Here is an 11,691-nt window from a genome sequence, read left to right as displayed (position 1 = left end):
TGCATGGATAATAATACAGTGTTTGCCTACACAGTGAACCACAGTATTCACAAACGTATTAAATATTTTAAGCTGTAGCATGCCATATGATCTTAAATTAGGAGAAAAAAAGGACATCTAAAGAACATTAAAAACAAAACAAATTGGTAAATATTCCTGGTTTACTGTGTCAACAAGTTAATAGTTAAAAGAATAAAATTTGTTTTGACTTTTTGTACTGAGTAGTGTCGAAAACTAAAAATTACACGTCATTCAGAACGTAAGATCAAAATCACTATTCACTCCACTATTTATTCCACAGTTTTTAATTTTTTTTCAACGTAGAGTTCACAACATACTAATTATTTGGTTGAGGTTTCATTTCAATATCTATTAAAGTTTCAGTTACTAAATATCAAAATTCTAAATAAGCTACAGGCCATGACGTCCAGATCCCCTTAAGATTGGTTTCCACCAGCAAGATTGGTTTCAGTGTGAGCCTCAACGAAGCAGAAACATTGCCGTATTGAAATGAAGGTAGTTTGTATCTGAAGTTATGTTTTCGCCCTATCGAGTTCTTTCTCCAATAGTGTTCCTCTTACGACAGGGAGGCTCTATTTGTGACCCTCTGACAATGCAGAAGCGTCACGTAACGTATTCAGGGAAAGCTCTGCCTTCGGCGGTCGCTTTGAAAACTCCTGAGAGGTCCGTCATGCCATGTTTCTAACGGAATGTGGTGTGGCGGAGAGACTTTAGCGGTCGAAACTTCTCTCTTGCACACACGCTGGCTTCAGCAGCAAGGAGACAGCTCAGAAATTGACGGCCGTTTACGCCTCTAAATATGCTGGTGCCAGCCGAGATTTGACAGAGTGCTGATTAAGTAGAAAGTTACGCTCTCGGCTGACTCAGCGACTCCAAAGGTCTTTACATGACCCGAGACAACTTTTGTGGTTTAATTAGCTTGCTTTCGAAAATAGTCTGAATGGTAGGGGAAGATGTGAGCATTTATTCACGTCTGATAGGCTAATGCCGAGGCAAGGGTTCTCAGTCTGCGCTATTATGTGGCGTCGAAATTCCTGAGGCTCATAAGACGACAGGAGGGAACTCGTGCAGAAAATTTTCTCTCTTGTGAAAAGTCAACAAATAAGCACGTGTCCTGGTTGACCGACACGAGCTTTTGGCAGAATTATTTTTGGTGATTCAGTAACCGGAATCCGACGCGAACAAGAGATGCAGGCCGACCGGCTTAAACAGAGCATTGTGCAGTTTTTGGTGATTTTGGATCTCCATTAAGTGATTGTGACTGGAACGGTATTGCATTGGTCACGTATATAAGTTTACGATGATACTGCTATGTTGGGTACTTAAGTCTCCCGGTGGTGATTTTATTTGTGTGAGCTCAAATTTATGTAATCATAAGAGGAATAGACACAGGGGTTAACTTCTGCATAGTGTTTTGATGACTAAGTTATGTGTATGGTGTGTTGAGAGGACTGACATAAATGGAGTGAAATAAATTTGTTGATTGGTGCACTTGCGATTTTTTTTAGATTTTTTCGCTCTGGGTGAGACTGTTATTCTACATCTGAATCTGACCCAGAATGCTCTGGGTTCGTCGCTTGGTTTTGTTAACTCAGATCCAAATATGTTACACTGTTTAATTGGTAATTTCCTCAGTGGTGTAGCAGTGGATTTTTCAAATATATTGGGAATGAAATCCTCAGGGGGTTATATGTGACTTAAGTCATGCGTATGGCTAAGATAGGGTGCCTAGCTGAGATATTCCGTATGTAATTTTATTTTTCTGCCCTGTTTCATATCCTCATTTTGTCCTTAATCTAGGTGTGTGTTAATCTTAAAATACATGAGTAGCAATCGAATTCCCTTCATATTTCACTAGTTAGTCCCATGTCACTTGAATATACATCAACCAAGGCCAACAACCATACTTATATGTCTAGGAAATTACTTTTTATTACAATTCCATGGTGCAAATCTTCGTTTAAACAACAGATTGCAACCGATCAGGCTAAAGGCACTAGAATACATTATTTTGTTTATATCACTGATGCTCCGGCATCTGGCGGCCCTTGTATTAAATCATTAGAATCAAAAAGCTGCAGCATACATTCTGCCCACATATAAACCGATATGTTTCAGCAGCAGTTCTATGTTTTAATGTTTTGTAAAACGGTTCCTATGAGAGCCTTTATGTAAGTGCTGTGAACAATTTCACAGTCAATCCAGAGCAAGCATTCACTAAATGGCTCCTGCAGACCCTGTTTTCAGACAACAATTAACACTCACACATTTAAATTAGGCTCCTTGAAGTCTTTGTAGATGGCTGATCTGTTACGTAAGAATAATAATGAATCTCTTTATTGGCCAGTTGATCATGTGACATTAAATGTATTTTAATTGAAAATTAACTTCGATGGAATCGAGTTGATCATTTAAAATTATTTAAGGACATATCAGTTGATCTACTCGAATAGAACTAAAAACAATCATTGAGGCATATAAGTTTAGTAATCTTACAAATTTCCTGTCCATTTTCCTAGTTTAAACGGAAACAACGGGAACTTGTATTCGATGAAGACTGTACAACAGTTACGCTTCCACCATTGTTTCAATTGTGTAGGTGAGGCGAAACAAGGGCTGTGTCATTGGAAGAGGTTCAAAGGCGAGCGACTGTGCCGGGACTTACACTAGTTCACTACCACCAGCGCCCCGGCATAATGCACCTGTATTTAACATACACCATAATCTATGAGTGAAATTAAAAATTAAAATAACTTTTCCAAGCTTTGTCAGTGTATGCTTCAGTGTATTAAAGTTAACATTGTGAAGTCTCAGAATGATCGAATGAATATGTTTTGTTAAATATATTGTTTTAAGAAAGAAATAAGTAACCCTAAATAATGAAGCTTGAAAGCTAAAAACTGTTCAGAATGTGCAAATGTATGTCAAAATTAAAAGTTACGGGTCTCAATTTGGTCAGAGGAATATTTTGGTCAAAATCCGTATTTTTACGAATAATTGAAGACGCAAAATATTAGACTCAGACATGTAAAATCATATGTAACCTCAGTTTGATCTAAAAACCTTATACCTATGACATAAATTCGCTACCTCTATCAGTTTTCAAGTTATTTACTAGAAACCAAATTTGGAACGAAAACGTTCTTATTTATAATAGACTGAGTATCATTTATATTTGTTATAGAAAGTTCTAATCACAACACTCCATTACACTGATGACAGCCATACCAAGTTTTAAGACTTTATAGTAAATAACAATCACTACAAGGAACCTTAAAGAGGCAGTTCTGAGGTCATTTTCTACTGTCGGTTTTGTACTAAAATCTCTAACCAGCAAAGTTTAAAGGCAGTCGAGCTAAGTGTTTTTCAGTAACTAAAGCCAACTTGACTCTTTCTACATAAAAATTAAAAACATTGTAAATTGTTAAACGACAGTGATATTAATTAATGTGTCGAAGAAAGGGGCCAGTTAGATGCTGCTGCCTGTGCATGTGGCGGTCCGGTGTGCCCATATGTGTGTACAGCCACAGAGGCAGCTGAAGAGACACTTCACTCCAAGACATCACTCTGCCCGCGTCAGTGAAATGCCTAAGCCTGCATGTGCTGTACCACGGGTGACGTCACAGCCCGCCAGCTACCACAAGCATTTTCGGTAAAAGTAACAAGTGAAATGGCGAGGACTGTACAGCGTCATGGGTCGATTAGATTTCAGTGAGGTAACGGTTTGTGTGCCGCCTGTAATGTTGACAAACCCGCTTGGCAAGTGGCGAGATTATTTTCCACTTTTAAAGCGAGCAATTATCTTTTGGTGATTAGAAGTCAAGGCGACAGAGCATTTTATCAGGAACTTTCGTAGTGGTCGCCTCTGAACTGTTACTAGTGGCCGGGCGGAGTAGCCGTGCGGTTCTAGGCGCTACAGTCTGGAACCGAGCGATCGCTACGGTCGCAGGTTCGAATCCTGCCTCGGGCATGGATGTGTGTGATGTCCTTAGGTTAGTTAGGTTTAATTAGTTCTAAGTTCTAGGCGACTGATGACCTCAGAACTTAAGTCGCATAGTGCTTAGAGCCATTTGAACCATTTTTTTGTTAACAGTGCTGTTTCCAATAGGGACATTATTTTTATTGTTAGGGATATTATTATATTTTGCCCTTGTGAACTTTTACTGAACGTATCTCTCAGTTAATATTCAATACTTTTATTTAAGGTCATTGTTCCTGATCCTGCTGAGTAAATCGCAAGCAAGCTCATTTTCTTTCAGTGAGCATAATGAGTAATGTGGGCTTGCATACTAGAAATTATTGTGAGTATGTTCTCCACTGCTTTCTGGCTGATCGCAAAAATGGTTTTCAGGCTCATGTAAACGGCAGAGGTAGGTGTAAAGATTGCACAGACAAGTGCTTTCACATTAATGGTTGGTTGGTTGTTTGGGGTTTAAGGGACCAGACAGCAAGGTCATCAGTCCCTTGTTTCAAATGTGGTCCATTCGGCTAATGTGACATCTCAGGAAAGTCAGAACAATAAAAGGGAAAACGTAAAAGGGCAGTCATGTTGTCAATGATAAAAACAAAATGAGGGAAGTCAGCAAGAGAACGAACCCAACGCTATGCTGAAGCAGTATAGGCAAGACCACCTGTGACTTAAAAGGTGCAACCGCTAGAATATAGAGGTACGTATGGGAAAAGGAGACTAACCAATCCTTAAAAAAAAGGGGTAAAAACAGAGTAAAAGGGGAAGAAAAGAGGATCTCGGTCAGGGAGGTGAGTTGGGAATCTGCAAACACGGCTTACAGTGGGAGACACCCAAACACTCACTGCCCTGCCCCAACAACAGAGAGAGATTAAAAACCTTAAAACTGAGAATAAAAGCCACTTTCCCGGATGAAACCGAGAACCAGAGAGACCATCCGGGAATCGTCAGTCAACATTAAAGGTAAAGTGTGGGGGAGACTGTACTTAGCACGCAGAGCCAAAAGAAGGGTGCAGTCAACCAAAATGTGGGCGAGTGACTGGAAGGCTCCACAACCACAAAGTGAGGGTGGCTCATCACGCAAAAGAAAACCATGCATCAGCCTGGTATGGCCAATGCGCAGTCGACACAGTGTGGTCGAGTCCTTTCGAAAGGAAGAACGCCACGGGCCTGGTGTCACCTTAATCGCACGAAGTTTATTCGACAGTGTAGTAGCCTCCCAAGAGTTGGCCTTGACTGTGCGAAGTGGGATTTGATGTGAAGCCGTAAATCTGCTGCAGGAGAGGCTACAATAAACGGGAGATAAGTGACTGCTCCCCCAGCCAAACGATCAGCGAGCTCATTACCCGGGATACCCACATGGCCAGGGACCCAAAGGAATTCAATGGAACAAGCAGCATGGTGAATATCAGCGAGATGGTCATGGATGGCAAAGACCAAGGGATGGCGCGAAAAACACCGGTCAATAGCAAGAAGGCCGCTCATCGACTCAGTACATAACAAAATGCGGTTATGTTGGGACTGTTTAATAAAGGTAAGGGCCTGAGAAACTGCCATCAATTCCGCAGTAAACACCCCATATGTAGGTGGCAGCTGATGATTTTCCATTCCAACAGAGGACGTGAAGCCATACCCCACATGATCAGCAGATTTAGAGCCATCAGTGTAAAAAACAACAGCGTCCCGAAACTCCCATAAAATTTGGCGGAAAAAGGAACAGAACACCATCGGGGGGGATGGAATCTTTCGTACCTCGGCGGAGATCCATCCGAATTCGAGGGCGAGGAACTAAGCAAGGAGGGGGGGGGGGGGTGGAGGGAAGGGAGCGAGGAAGACAGGACAAAGAAGGAAGCTGAAAATCACGGCAAAGAGACGCAAGGCGGAGCCCAACCGGTAAACCCGTCCGAGGGCGGGAGTCGGGTGGGTGATGTCCATGGTCTGGGAGCAGGAGAGAATAGGAAGGATGAGTGGGAGAGGAACGGATAGTGAGTGCATAAGACACCAGAAGCTGGGACCGCCGAACACAAAAGGGGGGGGGGGGGTCCCACATTCAACCAGGAGACAATCAACAGGGCTAGTAGGGAAGGCACCGGTGGCCAAATGGAAACCACGATGGTGGACTGGATCCAGCACGTGCAGTGTGGAAGGAGCAGCTGAACCATGAACTTGACAACCATAGTCCAAGCGAGACAGAACCAGAGCACGATAAAGACGGAGAAGTAGGGAATGGTCCACACCCCAAGAGGAGTGGGCAAGGAAGCGAAGGACATTGAGTTTACGGAAACATCCTACCTTCAGAAGTCTGATATGGGCAGCCAAGTGAACTTGCTGTCGAAAAGAAGACCCAGGAAACGAAACTGTGGGACCTAAGGCAATCGTTGTGCATCGAGATAGAGCTCTGGATCAGGGTGGATCGTAGTACAGCGACAGAAGTGGACCAGTCGCGATTTTAAAGGAGAGAATTGAAACCCGTGTGAGAGGGTCCATGCAGAGGCACGCCGTATAGCTCCCTGGAGCTGCCGTTCTGTAGATGCCATCGAGGAGGAACTAACCCAAATGCAGAAATCATCCACATACAGGGCAGCGGCGACCAAAGGACCGACAGAGGCCCCAAGTCCATCGATAGCAATGAGGAAAAGAAGGACACTCAAGACAGAACCCTGTGGGATGCCCGTCTCCTGGGTCTGTGGAGAACTAAAAACAGTACCAACTCGAACTCTGAATGATTGATGGAACACGAACTGGTGGATAAAAATCGGGAGTGGGCCCTGAAGACCCCACTGATGAAGGGTAAGTAAGATGTGATGGCGCCAGGCCGTGTCATAGGCCTTGCGAAGGTCAAAAAACACTGCAACCAAATGGCGGCGCTGGGAAAAAGCCTGCCGAACTGCGGATTCCAAGCGAAGTAAATGATCGATTGGAGTCCGTCCCTCCCGAAAGCCACACTGGTAAGGGGACCATACATCCCGAGGTTCGAGGACCCAATTGAGCCGACCGGCTACCATCCGTTCAAGTAACTTACAAACAACATTGGTCAAACTAATTGGCCAATAGCTGTCAACAGATAGGGGGTTCTTACCAGGCTTAAGGACAGGAACCACGATGCTATCCCTCCACTGAGAAGGGAAGTCACCCTGGAGCCAGATACGGTTAAACACCTGAAGAAGATGTTGCCGTTGTGGAGCACTGAGATGTTAAAGCAGTTGGTTATGAATGGAATCTGGGCCAGGGGCCGTATCATGAGAAGAAGAGAGCAGAAAGAAATTCCTATTCAGTAAAAGGTTCATTGTAAGATTCTGACTCACAAGTGATAAAACGTAAGGTGGAAGCTTCAGCCCGCTGTTTCTGGTGAAGGAAAGCAGCTGGATAGGAGGCTGATGCTGATGCCACTGCAAAATGGGTCGCAAGATGTTCTACAAGAACTAATGGGTCTGTACAAAAGCCATCTGGGAGGTGAAGGCCTGGGAGGGTGGACTGCCGATGGCAACCTTGGAGAGAGCGAAGTGTAGCCCATACCCGTGACAGAGGGACAGTAGAATCGAGGGAAGAAACAAATCGTTCCCAACATATCCTCTTGCTCTGTTTGATTAAATAACGGGCTTTAGCGCGGAGGCGTTTAAAGGTAGTAAGGCTGGCTACAGATGGGTGCCCCTTATAGTGTTGCAAAGCTCGACGGCGATCACGGATGGCAGTGGCAATGGCCGTACTCCACCATGGGACTTGCCGGCGACGAAATGGTCCAATTTAGCGCGGGACAGCAAGGCTAGCAGCGCGAACAATCGCGTCAGACACGTCACGTAGGACGTCATCAATACAACCCTACAAAGAGGGAGAAAACACGACCTGTGCAGTGTATAGAGGCCAATCGGCGCGTTGGAAAGACCACCGAGGTAACCTGTCCATCGGGGAGCGGGAAGGGAGCGAGATAATCAACGGGAAATGGTCACTATCACAAAGGTCGTCGTGTGGCGATCAGTGTAATGAAGGGAGGAGAGAGGGACAAGAAAGAGAAAGATCAATGGCGGAAAAGGTACCATGACCGGCACTGAAATGGGTAGGGGAGCCATCATTAAGAAGGCACAAGTCGTGGTCTGCAATAAACTGGTCTATGAGAAGACCTCGTCTAGATGGAAAGGCACTGCCCCACAAGGGATGATGAGCATTAAAATCCCCAAGGAGGAGGAAAGGAGGAGGGAGTTGCTGAAGAATGGCAGTTAAGGCAGCAGGTGTAAGAGCCCTGTCAGGAGGGAGATAAAGATTGCAAACCGTGACCGCAGAGTCTAGGTGGACCCTAACAGCAACCGCTTCCAATGCAGTTTGAAGAGGAATCCACGTGCTAGCAATGTCGGTATGGACCAACGTACAAACGCCACCAGAAGCCCGCAGGGGTCCGACCCGATTTTGACAGAAAACACAGAACCCACTGAGGGTCGGTGAGTGAGCATCAGTAAAATGAGATTCCTGGAGAACCACACAAGCTGCAGAGTAAGTCGAAAGAAAGGATTTCAATTCCGGAAGGCGACGATGGTATCCATTGCAATTCCATTGGAGAACCACAGAACGATGATTTAAACGGGGGCTGAACACGCTAAAGCCAGTCATACCGCCGGGTCCCCACCCGTCACCGATAAGGAGGGGGCGACATCCATGAACGACAGGTCAGAATCCGGTTGTGAAGTAGGGGATGGGACCTCTGGTGACACCAGAGGCTCTTTATCCCGGGACTTATGTTTCTTCTTCTTTTCAGGCTGAGATTGAGGAGGGCAGTGTGGCATAAAGGAGTCAGCTGCAGCAAGATCAGGAACAGAAGGAGACCGGGCGACCTGGGGGCCGACAGACTGCAACTCTCGCGGTCGTCGCGCGGCAGCAGACTTTTGGCCTGGAAGGTGCCGGGAAGGGGCATCCCGGGAGAGACGCCCTTGACCGGCAGACGCCGAAGGAGTGGGACACTTCTCCGGCTGGGGAGGGGAGCAGCGCCCAGAGGAGAAGGTGTGGAAGCCACAGGGGAGGGGGGGAGGAGAGGGATCCCGGATGGGGGTAAGGAAGGGGGAGGAAGGGGTGAAGATGTAACCAAAGCGTAACTAGATGTCATGGACACAGGGTGAAGACGTGTATACTTCTTATGGGCCTCTGTGTAAGTTAAACGATCGAGGTACTTATACTCCTGTATCTTCTTTTCCTTCTTATATACTGGGCAATCTGGTGAATGGGGAGAACGACTGCCATGACAATTTACACACACAGGAGGGGGAACACAGGGACTCCCCTCATGGAGTGGACGTCCACAGTCACAATCTTAACTTTCTCAGGGAGGGTATCCCCTTCAAAGGCCAGGATAAAGGCACGAGTATCTATGCGATTGTCTTTAGGACCCTTCTGAACACGCTGAACAAAGTGAACACCCCGCCGCCCGAGATTGTCCCGAAGTTCCTCATCAGTTTGAAGGATGAGGTCCCTGTGAAAAATCACACCTTGTACCATATTTAGAGACTGGTGTGGGGTAATGGACACAGGAATTGTGCCAAGATGGGTACAGGCACGAAGGGCCGCAGATTGGGCAGCTGAAGCAGTTTTGATCAGCAACGAACCCGACCGCATCTTGCTCAGGGAGTCCACTTCGCTAAACTTGTCTTCAATGTGTTCCACAAAGAATGAAGGTTTGATATTGGTGAAAGTATCTCCATCAGTCCTGGTGGAAACTAGAAAACTGGGGAAAGGTTTCGCCCCTAGCCGACGGGCCTGACCCTCTTCCCAGGGGATAGCCATGGAAGGGAAGGCCGAAGGGGCAAGAGAAGCAGCACTTGAACAATCAGTTCCATGCAGAGAGACGGCCGCAGAAGAACGGCCAGAGTTCTGGACCCATATGTGTTTCATTTGCATAGCGTCCACCCTGATACCATCCACTCCGATCAGGGGCTCTCCTCACGGCTACCACCCAGCCACAGCAAGGGCCGTCTGCCACGGCGGCCATTGCCAGGAGTTCTGATGCTCCAGGATGACGAGCAACCACTCTAAGGCATGCATGAGGAGGTCACAGCTCAGATATCAGAAGTGTGATCCCTGTGTGTTCAGGGGGCTCAACCAAAAGGGTACATAGCGACCCCACCACACGGGCTGGCTACCACGCTGACTATGCACCCTAGCATCAGACAACGACGTGAAAGAAAAGGTGGAATGTACTAGGAGGGCGCAAATCGGAGACACTAGGTAAGGTGCTCTTCCCCAAATGGCTCAGACTACGGGGGAGAAATTTTGTAATGGAGCTCTAACCCCAGAGGGGACCAGGGAATGCCAAAAGGAGGAGATGATTACGCAACAAAGCCGAATTGTAAAACCAACAGAACCAGGAGGATAGCGGGGGCCAACATAAGCAAGGACACAAAGAGAGGGAGAGGAGAGGGCGACGGGAAAGGAGCAAGGTTGGGGAAGGAGCAAGGAGGGGGAAGGAAATGCATCCCTGCAAAGAAGGAAGGCTGCAATAGCTCGGGAGCCCATGTTCGCCACGCACGTATCCACAAAAGAGTTGTGGACCCCTGGGAGGTCACATTAATGGACAAAACAAAAAGTGAAGGCCAGTAAGATTATTTACCCGCCGCTTCACATATGGTGCATTGGCCGGGAAACTGAACCGTGTAAGTGTTTGACACAAAGCAGGGAACTCTGTATGTATTAACAGGATATCGGAGTGAAATGTGCCAGAACTAGAGTGAAAACAGTGTTAAAATTTGCTCATGAGTTTGGAAACTGAATTGTGAATGTCAACCTCAGTAACCTTGAACGCTGCGAAAGGAGGTAAGAAGACGACGCTACATCAGGACTACCACCGGTGCTGAGGTTGGAAGAAGATGGTGCATCATCACGGCTGTGTGTGGGTCTACTAGTTACCTGCAAGGTACTGGGCGCGCTCACCGGTACCCCCGCACCCCCCCCCCCCCCCCCCCCCCCACTGGACCTACTGCAGTACGTGATACTGGCCACAATCCTCACCGGCGCAGCTGCTGCTGCGGCCTACATTCGCGCCGCATCACGTTTGCCGGTACACCACACCGGCATTGCTCGTCGTGGTCAAGCAATTAAGTCAAGAATCTGTAACGTGTTTGTTGCTTGCTTCTAACAGGTTGTTAAAAATTGATAAGGATGATGTGAAAGTTAAGATGGTCTCTGATGATGGATCCTCAGAATTCGAAATTGAAATTAAAAACGATGGTTCCGTCAAAGTAATACTCCCAAAATATGTAGGTGGTTTGTCAAAAGTAGAATCGGAGCTAAAATTCAGCGTCACTGAGACATTAGAACCAATCTCTGATGATACATATAATTGAAGCTGAAGTCAAAAAAGAAAAAGTGGAATTGACAGAGTTATCAGGTAATGAAACTGAGTTCAATATTTCTGAAGTTTAGCCATGTCAGGGAATGCCAGAAACTGTTAAAAACTGTGGAAATGCCAGGTGGCAAGTCTGAGGCACCAAACTGGATGCGGTTACTGTTTTCTAAACTTGAATCGCATCATAAAGAAGTGAAGGATAATAGTAAAGAACTGAAGGATAGTAGTCAAGAACTAACTCATGAAAAGCCTTCAGAACTACATAGCTTAAATTATAAAATTGATTCTAATCAATACGATCGGCAAATCAAAGTAGGAGAAAAACTAAATAAATTGATAGTATTTCGAAAACTTAAACTGGTGAAGTTAACAATGATCT

Source organism: Schistocerca americana, chromosome 2 (assembly GCF_021461395.2).
Source record: "Schistocerca americana isolate TAMUIC-IGC-003095 chromosome 2, iqSchAmer2.1, whole genome shotgun sequence".
Lineage (NCBI taxonomy): Eukaryota > Metazoa > Arthropoda > Insecta > Orthoptera > Acrididae > Schistocerca > Schistocerca americana.
The sequence above is the reverse complement of the archived record's forward strand: the minus strand, read 5'-3'. Positions refer to the sequence as shown.